Raw genomic sequence first — 12022 nt, forward strand, 5'->3', positions numbered from 1 at the left:
CCTGAAGAACCCCTCCTGCAAGATCACTGACTGGGGTGGGGGGGGGTGGAGAGAAGCCAGCAGAAATTCTGCACATGGGAATGGGAGGGAAGGGGGTGCCCAAACTGTGGGGGATTCAGGAGAGAGAGATGGAGAACACCCTATGCTGAGATCCCCACCCTCAGTGAGAAAAAGGGGTGGGGGCACAAGCTTAGACTCCCACACTGCAGCCAGTATCCTTTCACCTGCCCTCTCCCCACCCCTACCCTTCAGTCAGGGGCAATGATCCCACCCAATTATGTACATTTCCCCCCCCCCACCCCGCAGGGTTAGGGGATTGAATTTGTCATCCCTCGTTTGCTCCACACCCATACCCGTGCAGTTATACAAAGGCAAATGGCCTAGTGGAGGATGTTTTTGTTCCAGGCTGTGGTGACAGAGAATCTGACCCCTGTGTCCGCCTCTTTGATGCAGGACACATTTGTGGGGGTGGGGGATCTATAGACTAACCTCAAAACTACTAAAGGATCTTCTCCAATTTTGTTTCCTGCCTCTGTCTCTCACCACCCAACCCCCTTCCAACTTGCCTTCCATCCCTCCCTCTGCCCCCCTCCTCCAAGGATGGGGCATTGGGCACGCTGTCTTCTCTGTCCCCCTCCCTGGGATGGGCGTTGGACACACCCTCTTTGCCCCCAGACCCCGGGATGAGGCGTTGTCACAACCCTCTCTGTCCCCTCCCCAGAATGGTGTGTTCAACATAACCCCCCACCCCCGTCCCATCTCCGGGATGGGGTGTTCAACATGCCCTCTCTGCCCCGTCCCCGGGATGGGGCATTGAACACACTGTCCCTTCCTCAGGATAGTGTGTTGGACGTACTCTCTCTGCCCCATCCCAGGCATCGTACACACTCCCTTGCTCGGGCACTGTGTATGTAAAGGTAGCTGCTCCTGTGCCCTCCCCCCACCCCCCGGCTCAGAATTATCTGACCTGGGATCCTCCTGAACCTTGCTTCGGGTTGTTGGAGATGGAGATCGGAGGGTGTGGGGTGGGGAGAGGGGTGTGGGAGTGAGCAGGGCTGCGCGCACACGCACACATATATACACACACACACACACACACACACTCACACTCTGCAAACTATTGTAAGGTGGGGGGAGCGAGGCGGACGAGAGAGAGAGGGACCTCTCTCACATGAGAACCTGTGCACCGCACAGCTAGTTCCTGTGCGATCACATGTCTGAGTCCGTGTCGAACAGCCCCAGCTCTCCCCATCAGAGGGGAGAGAGTGGGGGGGGGGGTATTTGCAACAGTGCTGCCGATTTCCTTCCCTCCCCCCCCCCCCACCCACTCTTCTCCCAGGGACTCAGTAAGAGTTAGAGAATCCCAGATACGTTTTCAGTATACAGATCATTGAACCTGAAGGAACTGGTCTGCTTTTACCAGAGGTTTCCTCTTGTTTTATTTTTGGTTCTTTAGTAAGGTTTTTTGTTCATTTTCAAGTAAACATATTGTGTAAACACACGGTGAATTTATCCTCTTTGTAATGTTCTTGAGCTACCAAGCAATTTTATTTTGCAATTGCAAGGTCTATAAATATAAAATAAAGGAAATGAACTGAGACAGAGAAATGGCCTTCTTTTTAAATTGTATTCCCCATGGGACTGGGCGTCGGGCACATCTCTTTCCCCAAACAATTACAAATTGAACAGAAGCGACCTCAGCATTGAAACGTCTGTAACCGGGTCCATGAGAGTCTCAGATCATAGAAACATAGAAAATAGGTGCAGGAGTAGGCCATTCGGCCCTTTGAGCCTGCACCGCCATTTATTATGATCATGGCTGATCATCCAACTCAGAACCCCGCCCCAGCCTTCCCTCCATACCCCTTGACCCCCGTAGCCACAAGGGCCATATCTAACTCCCTCTTAAATATAGCCAATGAACTGGCCTCAACTGTTTCCTGTGGCAGAGAATTCCACAGATTCACCACTCTCTGTGTGAAGAAGTTTTTCCTAATCTCGGTCCTAAAAGGCTTCCCCTCTATCCTCAAACTGTGGCCCCTCGTTCTGGACTTCCCCAACATCGGGAACAATCTTCCTGCATCTAGCCTGTCCAATCCCTTTAGGATCTTATACGTTTCAATCAGATCCCCCCTCAATCTTCTAAATTCCAACGAGTACAACCCCAGTTCATCCAGTCTTTCTTCATATGAAAGTCCTGCCATCCCAGGAATCAATCTGGTGTACTCCCTCTATGGCAAGGATGTCTTTCCTCAGATTAGGAGACCAAAACTGCACACAATACTCCAGGTGTGGTCTCACCAAGGCCTTGTACAACTGCAGTAGTACCTCCCTGCTCCTGTACTCAAATCCTCTCGCTATAAATGCCAGCATACCATTCGCCTTTTTCACCGCCTGCTGTACCTGCATGCCCACTTTCAATGACTGGTGTATAATGACACCCAGGTCTCATTGCACCTCCCTTTTACCTAATCGGCCACCATTCAGATAATAATCTGTTTTCCTATTTTTGCCACCAAAGTGGATAACTTCACATTTATCCACATTAAATTGCATCTGCCATGAATTTGCCCACTCACCCAACCTATCCAAGTCACCCTGCATCCTCCTCACAGCTAACACTGCCACCCAGCTTCGTGTCATCCGCAAACTTGGAGATGCTGCATTTAATTCCCTCATCCAAGTCATTAATATATATTGTAAACAACTGGAGTCCCAGCACTGAGCCTTGCGGTACCCCACTAGTCACCGCCTGCCATTCTGAAAAGGTCCCGTTTATTCCCACTCTTTGCTTCCTGTCTGCTAACCAATTCTCCACCCACACCAGTACCTTACCCCCAATACCGTGTGCTTTAAGTTTGCACACTAATCTCCTGTGTGGGACCTTGTCAAAAGCCTTTTGAAAATCCAAATATACCACATCCACTGGTTCTCCCCTATCCACTCTACTAGTTACATCCTCAAAAAATTCTATGAGATTCGTCAGACATGATTTTCCTTTCACAAATCCATGCTGACTTTGTCTGATGATTTCACCGCTTTCCAAATGTGCTGTTATCACATCCTTGATAACTGACTCCAGCAGTTTCCCCACCACCGACGTTAGGCTAACCGGTCTATAATTCCCCGGTTTCTCTCTCCCTCCTTTTTTAAAAAGTGGGGTTACATTAGCCACCCTCCAATCCTCAGGAACTAGTCCAGAATCTAACGAGTTTTGTAAAATTATCACTAATGCATCCACTATTTCTTGGGCTTCTTCCTTAAGCACTCTAGGATGCAGACCATCTGGCCCTGGGGATTTAGCTGCCTTCAATCCCTTCAATTTACCTAACACCACTTCCCTATTAACAAGTATTTCGCTCAGTTCCTCCATCTCACTGGACCCTCTGTCCCCTACTATTTCTGGAAGATTATTTATGTCCTCCTTAGTGAAGACATAACCAAAGTAATTATTCAATTGGTCTGCCATGTCCTTGCTCCCCATAATCAATTCACCTGTTTCTGTCTGCAGGGGACCTACATTTGTCTTTACCAGTCTTTTCCTTTTTACATATCTATAAAAGCTTTTACAGTCTGTTTTTATGTTCCCTGCCAGTTTTCTCTCATAATCTTTTTTCCCCTTCCTAATTAAGCCCTTTGTCCTCCTCTGCTGAACTCTGAATTTCTCCCAGTCCTCAGGTGAGCCACTTTCTCTGGCTAATTTGTATGCTTCTTTGGAATTGAGATTATCCCTGATTTCTCTTGTCAGCCACGGGTGCACTACCTTCCTTGATTTATTCTTTTGCCAAACTGGGATGAACAATTGTTGTAGTTCATCCATGCAACCATTAAATGCTTGCCATTGCATATCCACCGTCAATCCTTTAAGTGTCATTTGCCAGTCTATCTTAGCTAATTCATGTCTCATACCTTCAAAGTTACCCCTCTTTAAGTTCAGAACCTTTGTTTCTGAATTAACTATGTCACTCTCCATCTTAATGAAGAATTCCACCATATTATGGTCACTCTTACCCAAGGGGCCTCTCACGACAAGATCGCTAATTAACCCTTCCTCATTGCTCAAAGCCCAGTCCAGAATAGCCTGCTCGCTAGTTGGTTCCTCGACATGGTGGTTCAAAAAACCATCTCGCATACATTCCAAGAAATCCTCTTCCTCAGCACCTTTACCAATTTGGTTCACCCAATCTACATGTAGTCACCCATTATAACTGCTGTTCCTTTATTGCACACATTTCTAATTTCCTGTTTAATACCATCTCCGACCTCACTACTACTGTTAGGTGGCCTGTACACAACTCCCACCAGCGTCTTCTGCCCCTTAGTGTTACGCAGCTCTACCCATATCGATTCCACATCTTCCCAGCTTATGTCCTTCCTTCTATTGCGTTAATCTCTTCTTTAACCAGCAACGCCACCCCACCTCCCCTTCCTTCATGTCTATCCCTCCTGAATATTGAATATCCCTGAACGTTGAGCTCCCATCCCTGGTCACCCTGGAGCCATGTCTCTGTGATCCCAACTATATCATAATCATTAATAACAATCTGCACTTTCAATTCATCCACCTTATTACGAATGCTCCTTGCATTGACACACAAAGCCTTCAGGCGCTCTTTTACAACTCTCTTAGCCCTTATACAATTATGTTGAAAAGTGGCCCTTTTTAATACTTGCCCTGGATTTGTCGGCCTGCCACTTTTACTTTTCTCCTTAGTACTTTTTGCTTCATGGCTGATCATCCAACTCAGAACCCTGCCCCAGCCTTCCCTCCATACCCCCTGATCCCCGTAGCCACAAGGGCCATATCTAACTCCCTCTTAAATATAGCCAATGAACTGGCCTCAACTGTTTCCTGTGGCAGAGAATTCCACAGATTCACCACTCTCTGTGTGAAGAAGTTTTTCCTAATCTCGGTCCTAAAAGGCTTCCCCTTTATCCTCAAACTGTGACCTGTCACTTTCACTTCGTTAGGGTCATGTGGAAAAAGATGACATTTAGGATACAATGTGGTGTTAGAACATGGAAATCTACAGCATATTACAGGCCCTTTAGCCCACAGTCCTGTGCCGACCATGTAACCTACTCTGGAAACTGCCTAGAATTTCCCCACTGCACAGCCCTCTGGTTTTCCAAACTCCGGGTACCTATCTAAGAGTGTCTTAAAAGACCCTATTGTATCCGCCTTTACCACCGTCGCTGGCAGTGCATTCCACACACCCACCACTCTCTGTGTGAAACACTTACCTCTAACATCCCCTTTGTACCTACTTCCAAGCACCTTAAAACTATGCCCCCTCATGTTAGCTATTTCAGCCCTGGGAAAAAGCCTCTGGCTGTCCACACGATCAATGCCTCTCATCATCTTATACGCCTCTTATCAGGTCACCTCATCATCTGTCACTCCAAGGAGAAAAGGCTAAGTTCACTCAACCTGTTCTCATAAGTGCCGAAAAAGAGATTTTTGAAATTTTCGTTATTTTTTTTCTCCAACGGCTTTCTGAGAGGTGGGACTGCGCACGCGTGTGACGTCGGGCAGTGCAGCGCGGCAGATTTAAAAGGGCAGACATCCTGCTTCGGATTTGATTCGAAGAAGGAGTCTGAGAGTCTGAGTGGGAGTGCCGAAAAAGAGATTTTTGAAATTTTCGTTATTTTTTTTCTCCAACGGCTTTCTGAGAGGCGGGACTGCGCAGGCGTGTGACGTCGGGCAGTGCAGCGCGGCAGATTTAAAAGGAACAGAGCCTCAGAGAGCGGGCAGCGTAGTTTGCGGGCAGCGGAGTGAGCCGGGAGCAGAGTGAAGACTTAAGGGCTTCGGCTCACCGGGCTTAGGCGGAAGCGGGCGAGGCGAGGAAGGTTTGACATTCATTTTCTGTTACTATTTGAGGAGAGGGGCATTATGACTGTGAGGGCAGTTTGCTGTTCTCGGTGTCGGATGTGGGAGGCCCTGGAGTCTCCAAGCCTCCCGGACGTCTACATCTGCGCCAAGTGCATCGAGATGCAGCTCCTAAGGGACCGCGTTACGGAACTGGAGCTGCAGCTCGATGACCTTCGTCTGGTCAGGGAGAGCGAGGAGGTGATAGAGAGGAGTGGAAGGCAGGTGGTCACGCCGGGGCCACGGGAGGCAGACAAGTGGGTCACGGTTAGGAGGGGGAAGGGGAAAAGGAAGGTGATGGGGAGTACCCCGGCGGCTGTGCCCCTTAACAACAGGTACTCCTGTTTGAGTACTGTTGGGGGGGACAGCTTACCCGGGGGAAGCGACAGTGGCCCTGCCTCCGGCACAGAGTCTGGCCCTGTAGCTCAGAAGGGTAGGGCAAGGAAGAGGAGGGCAGTTGTGATAGGGGACTCGATAGTAAGGGGGTCAGATAGGCGATTCTGTGGACGCAGTCCAGAGACACGGATGGTAGTTTGCCTCCCTGGTGCCAGGGTCCGGGATATTTCTGATCATGTCCAAGATATCCTGAAGTGGGAGGGTGAAGAGCCAGAGGTCCTGGTACATATAGGTACCAATGACATAGGTAGGAAAAGGGATGAGGTCCTGAAAGAAGAATATAGGGAGCTAGGAAGGGAGTTGAGAAAAAGGACCGCAAAGGTAGTAATCTTGGGATTACTGCCTGTGCCACGCGACAGTGAGAGTAGGAATGCGATGAGGTGGAGGATAAATGCGTGGCTGAGGGATTGGAGCAGGGGGCAGGGATTCAAGTTTTTGGATCATTGGGACCTCTTTTGGCGCAGGTGTGACCTGTACAAAAAGGACGGGTTACACTTAAATCCTAGGGGGACCAATATCCTGGCAGGGAGATTAGCGGGGGCTACTGAGGTGACTTTAAACTAGAATGGTTGGGGGGTGGGAATCAAATTAAAGCGGCAAGGTGTGAGGAGGTTAGTTCACAACAGAGGGATGGGAACCAGTGCAGAGAGACAGAGGGGTGTAAAGTGAGCGTAGAAGCAAAAAGTACAAAGGGGAAAAGTAAAAGTGGCAGGCCGACAAATCCAGGGCAAGCATTAAAAAGGGCTAAGAGAGTTGTAAAAGAGCCCCTGAAGGCTTTATGTGTCAATGCAAGGAGCATTCGTAATAAGGTGGATGAATTGAAAGTGCAGATTGTTATTAATGATTATGATATAGTTGGAATCACAGAGACATGGCTCCAGGGTGACCAGGGATGGGAGCTCAACGTTCAGGGATATTCAATATTCAGGAGGGATAGACACGAAGGAAGGGGAGGTGGGGTGGCGTTGCTGGTTAAAAAAGAGATTAACGCAATAGAAAGGAAGGACATAAGCCGGGAAGATGTGGAATCGATATGGGTAGAGCTGCGTAACACTAAGGGGCAGAAGACGCTGGTGGGAGTTGTGTACAGGCCACCTAACAGTAGTAGTGAGGTCGGAGATGGTATTAAACAGGAAATTAGAAATGTGTGCAATAAAGGAACAGCAGTTATAATGGGTGACTTCAATCTACATGTAGACTGGGTGAACCAAATTGGTAAAGGTGCTGAGGAAGAGGATTTCTTGGAATGTATGCGGGATGGTTTTTTGAACCAACATGTCGAGGAACCGACTAGAGAGCAGGCTATTCTGGACTGGGTTTTGAGCAATGAGGAAGGGTTAATTAGCGATCTTGTCGTGAGAGGCCCCTTGGGTAAGAGTGACCATAATATGGTGGAATTCTTCATTAACATGGAGAGTGACGTAGTTAATTCAGAAACAAAGGTTCTGAACTTAAAGAGGGGTAACTTTGAAGGTATGAGACATGAATTAGCTAAGATAGACTGGCAAATGACACTTCAAGGATTGACGGTGGATATGCAATGGCAGGCATTTAAAGGTTGCATGGATGAACTACAACAATTGTTCATCCCAGTTTGGCAAAAGAATAAATCAAGGAAGGTAGTGCACCCGTGGCTGACAAGAGAAATTAGGGATAGTATCAATTCCAAAGAAGTAGCATACAAATTAGCCAGAGAAAGTGGCTCACCTGAGGACTGGGAGAAATTCAGAGTTCAGCAGAGGAGGACAAAGGGCTTAATTAGGAAGGGGAAAAAAGATTATGAGAGAAAACTGGCAGAGAACATAAAAACGGACTGTAAAAGCTTTTATAGATATGTAAAAAGGAAAAGACTGATAAAGACAAATGTAGGTCCCCTGCAAACAGAAACAGGTGAATTGATTATGGGGAGCAAGGACATGGCAGACCAATTGAATAATTACTTTGGTTCTGTCTTCACTAAGGAGGACATAAATAATCTTCCAGAAATAGTAAGGGACAGAGGGTCCAGTGAGATGGAGGAACTGAGCGAAATACATGTTAGTAGGGAAGTGGTGTTAGGTAAATTGAAGGGATTGAAGGCAGATAAATCCCCAGGGCCAGATGGTCTGCATCCCAGAGTGCTTAAGGAAGTGGCCCAAGAAATAGTGGATGCATTAGTGATAATTTTACAAAACTCGTTAGATTCTGGACTAGTTCCTGAGGATTGGAGGGTGGCTAATGTAACCCCACTTTTTAAAAAAGGAGGGAGAGAGAAACCGGGGAATTATAGGCCGGTTAGCCTAACGTCGGTGGTGGGGAAACTGCTGGAGTCAGTTATCAAGGATGTGATAACAGCACATTTGGAAAGCGGTGAAATGATCGGACAAAGTCAGCATGGATTTGTGAAAGGAAAATCATGTCTGACGAATCTCATAGAATTTTTTGAGGATGTAACTAGTAGAGTGGATAGGGGAGAACCAGTGGATGTGGTATATTTGGATTTTCAAAAGGCTTTTGACAAGGTCCCACATAGGAGATTAGTGTGCAAACTTAAAGCACACGGTATTGGGGGTAAGGTATTGGTGTGGGTGGAGAATTGGTTAGCAGACAGGAAGCAAAGAGTGGGAATAAACGGGACCTTTTCAGAATGGCAGGCGGTGACTAGTGGGGTACCGCAAGGCTCAGTGCTGGGACCCCAGTTGTTTACAATATATATTAATGACTTGGATGAGGGAATTAAATGCAGCATCTCCAAGTTTGCGGATGACACGAAGCTGGGTGGCAGTGTTAGCAGTGAGGAGGATGCTAAGAGGATGCAGGGTGACTTGGATAGGTTGGGTGAGTGGGCAAACTCATGGCAGATGCAATTTAATGTGGATAAATGTGAAGTTATCCACTTTGGTGGCAAAAATAGGAAAACAGATTATTATCTGAATGGTGGCCGATTAGGAAAAGGGGAGGTGCAACGAGACCTGGGTGTCATTATACACCAGTCATTGAAAGTGGGCATGCAGGTACAGCAGGCGGTGAAAAAGGCGAACGGTATGCTGGCATTTATAGCGAGAGGATTCGAGTACAGGAGCAGGGAGGTACTACTGCAGTTGTACAAGGCCTTGGTGAGACCACACCTGGAGTATTGTGTGCATTTTTTGGTCCCCTAATCTGAGGAAAGACATCTTTGCCATAGAGGGAGTACAAAGAAGGTTCACCAGATTGATTCCTGGGATGGCAGGTCTTTCATATGAAGAAAGACTGGATGAACTGGGCTTGTACTCGTTGGAATTTAGAAGATTGAGGGGGGATCTGATTGAAACGTATAAGATCCTAAAGGGATTGGACAGGCTAGATGCGGGAAGATTGTTCCCGATGTTGGGGAGGTCTAGAACGAGGGGTCACAGTTTGAGGATAGAGGGGAAGCCTTTTAGGACCGAGGTTAGGAAAAACTTCTTCACACAGAGAGTGGTGAATCTGTGGAATTCTCTGCCACAGCAAACTGTTGAGGCCAGTTCATTAGCTATGTTTAAAAGGAAGTTAGATATGGCCCTTGTGGCTACAGGGGTCAGGGGGTATGGAGGGAAGGCTGGGTTCTGAGTTGGATGATCAGCCATGATCATAATAAATGGCGGTGCAGGCTCGAAGGGCCGAATGGCCTACTCCTGCACCTATTTTCTATGTTTCTATGTTTCTATAAGGCATACTCTCCAATCCAGGCAACGTCCTAGTAAATCTCTGCAATGGTATTCCGAACCCTGATGTCCAAGGAATGTCCTGTAGTCGAGATCACTCTGTGCAGTGATGTGACGATGGAATTTTTAAAGGTTCAAAAGGAAATGGGATTGACAGAGAATTTAGTGGGTGTGTCAGAGTGAAGGGAGATTTTTGTTTCAGTACAGAATATCACAAGGGCACCTGAGAAAAGTTTTTGCCTTTTTTTGTCACGTTTACTGAAATGATGAAAATATTTTGTTTTGCATTTTATACAAATCATTCCATACACAAATACAGTGAGGTAATACAAAGATAGGTACTTCATTATCCCAAAGGAAACTACAGTGTCACAGTAGCAAGTGCACAGATATATAAATATTAGATTAGAAGTAGAAAATAAAAAATAAGTTACCACAGTCTAACAGGAGGGAGTTATCACTTCCCTGGCTATAGGTTGATTCATTATAGAGCCTAATGGCCGAGGGTAAGAGTGACCTCTGTGGAGCAGCACAGTTGTCTTAGTCTTTTACTAAAAGTGCTCCTCCATTCAGCCAAGGTGGCATGCAGAGGGTGAGAAACATTGTCCAGAATTCTTTTTTTAAATCTTTTTATTAATTTTCCAAAGTTATAAACAAAATAACAATGTTGATACAGAGAGATTGGAATAATCTTATTGTTAATAAACATATACAGAAAAGATTTCAAATAATACAGGTATAATAGACTTCCAAAGTCATGATGTAATTAATCATAGAGAAAAAAGAAATTAAAAAAATACAAAGAAAAACACCAAAAAGAAACAAAAAAAAACTAACTACTAAACCCAAAAAAGCAAACAGAACAAAATAAGGCTAGACCATTATCTTAAATCGAACACGTTCAATAATGTCGTCAACTCCGCTCCTCTATTCATATATTTTAAGTTAAGAAGGATTCGGAAAGGTCAAATTACATTATATGAAAATGTTGAATAAATGGTTTCCAAGTCTCTTCAAAATTAACCAAAGGATCAAAAATGTCACTTTTAATGTTTTTTTAAATTTAAACATAATATAGTTTGAGAAAACCATTGAAATGAAGTAGGAGGATTGGTCTCCTTCCATTTCAATAAAATGGATCTTCTGGCCATTAAAGTAACAAATGCAATCATCTGACAGGCTGAAGAAAATAAAAATCTATGTTCTACCACTGGCAATCAAAAATTGCCGTAATAGGATGGGGTTGTAAATCAAAACACAGAACTGTTGAGATAATATCAAAAATATCTTTCCAATATTTTTCCAAAAGAGGACAGGACCAAAACATATGAGTTAAAGAAGCCACCTCAGAGTGACATCTGTCACAAATAGGGCTAATTTATCTTTAGACATATGGGCCCTATGCACTACTTTAACTTGTATTAATGTATGTTTAGCACATATGGAGGAAGTACTGACTAATTGACATGGTCCAGAATTACCAGGAGTAGAGTCCTTTGTTCTGCCACAGCCTCAGTGTCCAGTTTGATTCCTTTAACAGTGCCAGCCTTTCTAATCATTTTATTACGCCTGTTGGCATCACCTGTGTTGATGCCATTGCCCCAGCTCACCACCACATAGAAGATTGTACTGGCAGCAACAGACTGGTAGAATATGTGAGGAGAGGCTTGCATACTCCAAAGGACCTCAGTCTCCTCAGGAAGCAGAGGTGACTCTGGTCCTTCTTGTACACAGCCTCTGTGTTGGTGCTCCACTCAAGTCTGTCATCCAGGTGCACCCCCAGGTACTTGTAGGTCCTCATCACATCCACGTCTTCACCATCAATAGTAACAGGGAGCAATGCAGGCTTAGTCTTCCTAAAGTCCATCACCATCTCCTTTGTCTTACTGATGTTGAGCTGCAGATGATTCATCTTGCACCATTTGACAAAGTCCTCCGCCGAAGTTCAGTGCAGGCAGGCAATGGTGCAGGGACCATGACAAGGTAGATCATGAGGTCAAGAGTCCATCTGATTGTACTAGGGAAACTCAATACTCTTATAACGGCAGGGTAGAAGCTGTCCTTGAGCCTGCTGGTACGTGCTTTCAGGCTT

The sequence above is a fragment of the Mobula hypostoma genome, chromosome 11, assembly GCF_963921235.1.
Source record: "Mobula hypostoma chromosome 11, sMobHyp1.1, whole genome shotgun sequence".
Classification (NCBI taxonomy): domain Eukaryota; kingdom Metazoa; phylum Chordata; class Chondrichthyes; order Myliobatiformes; family Myliobatidae; genus Mobula; species Mobula hypostoma.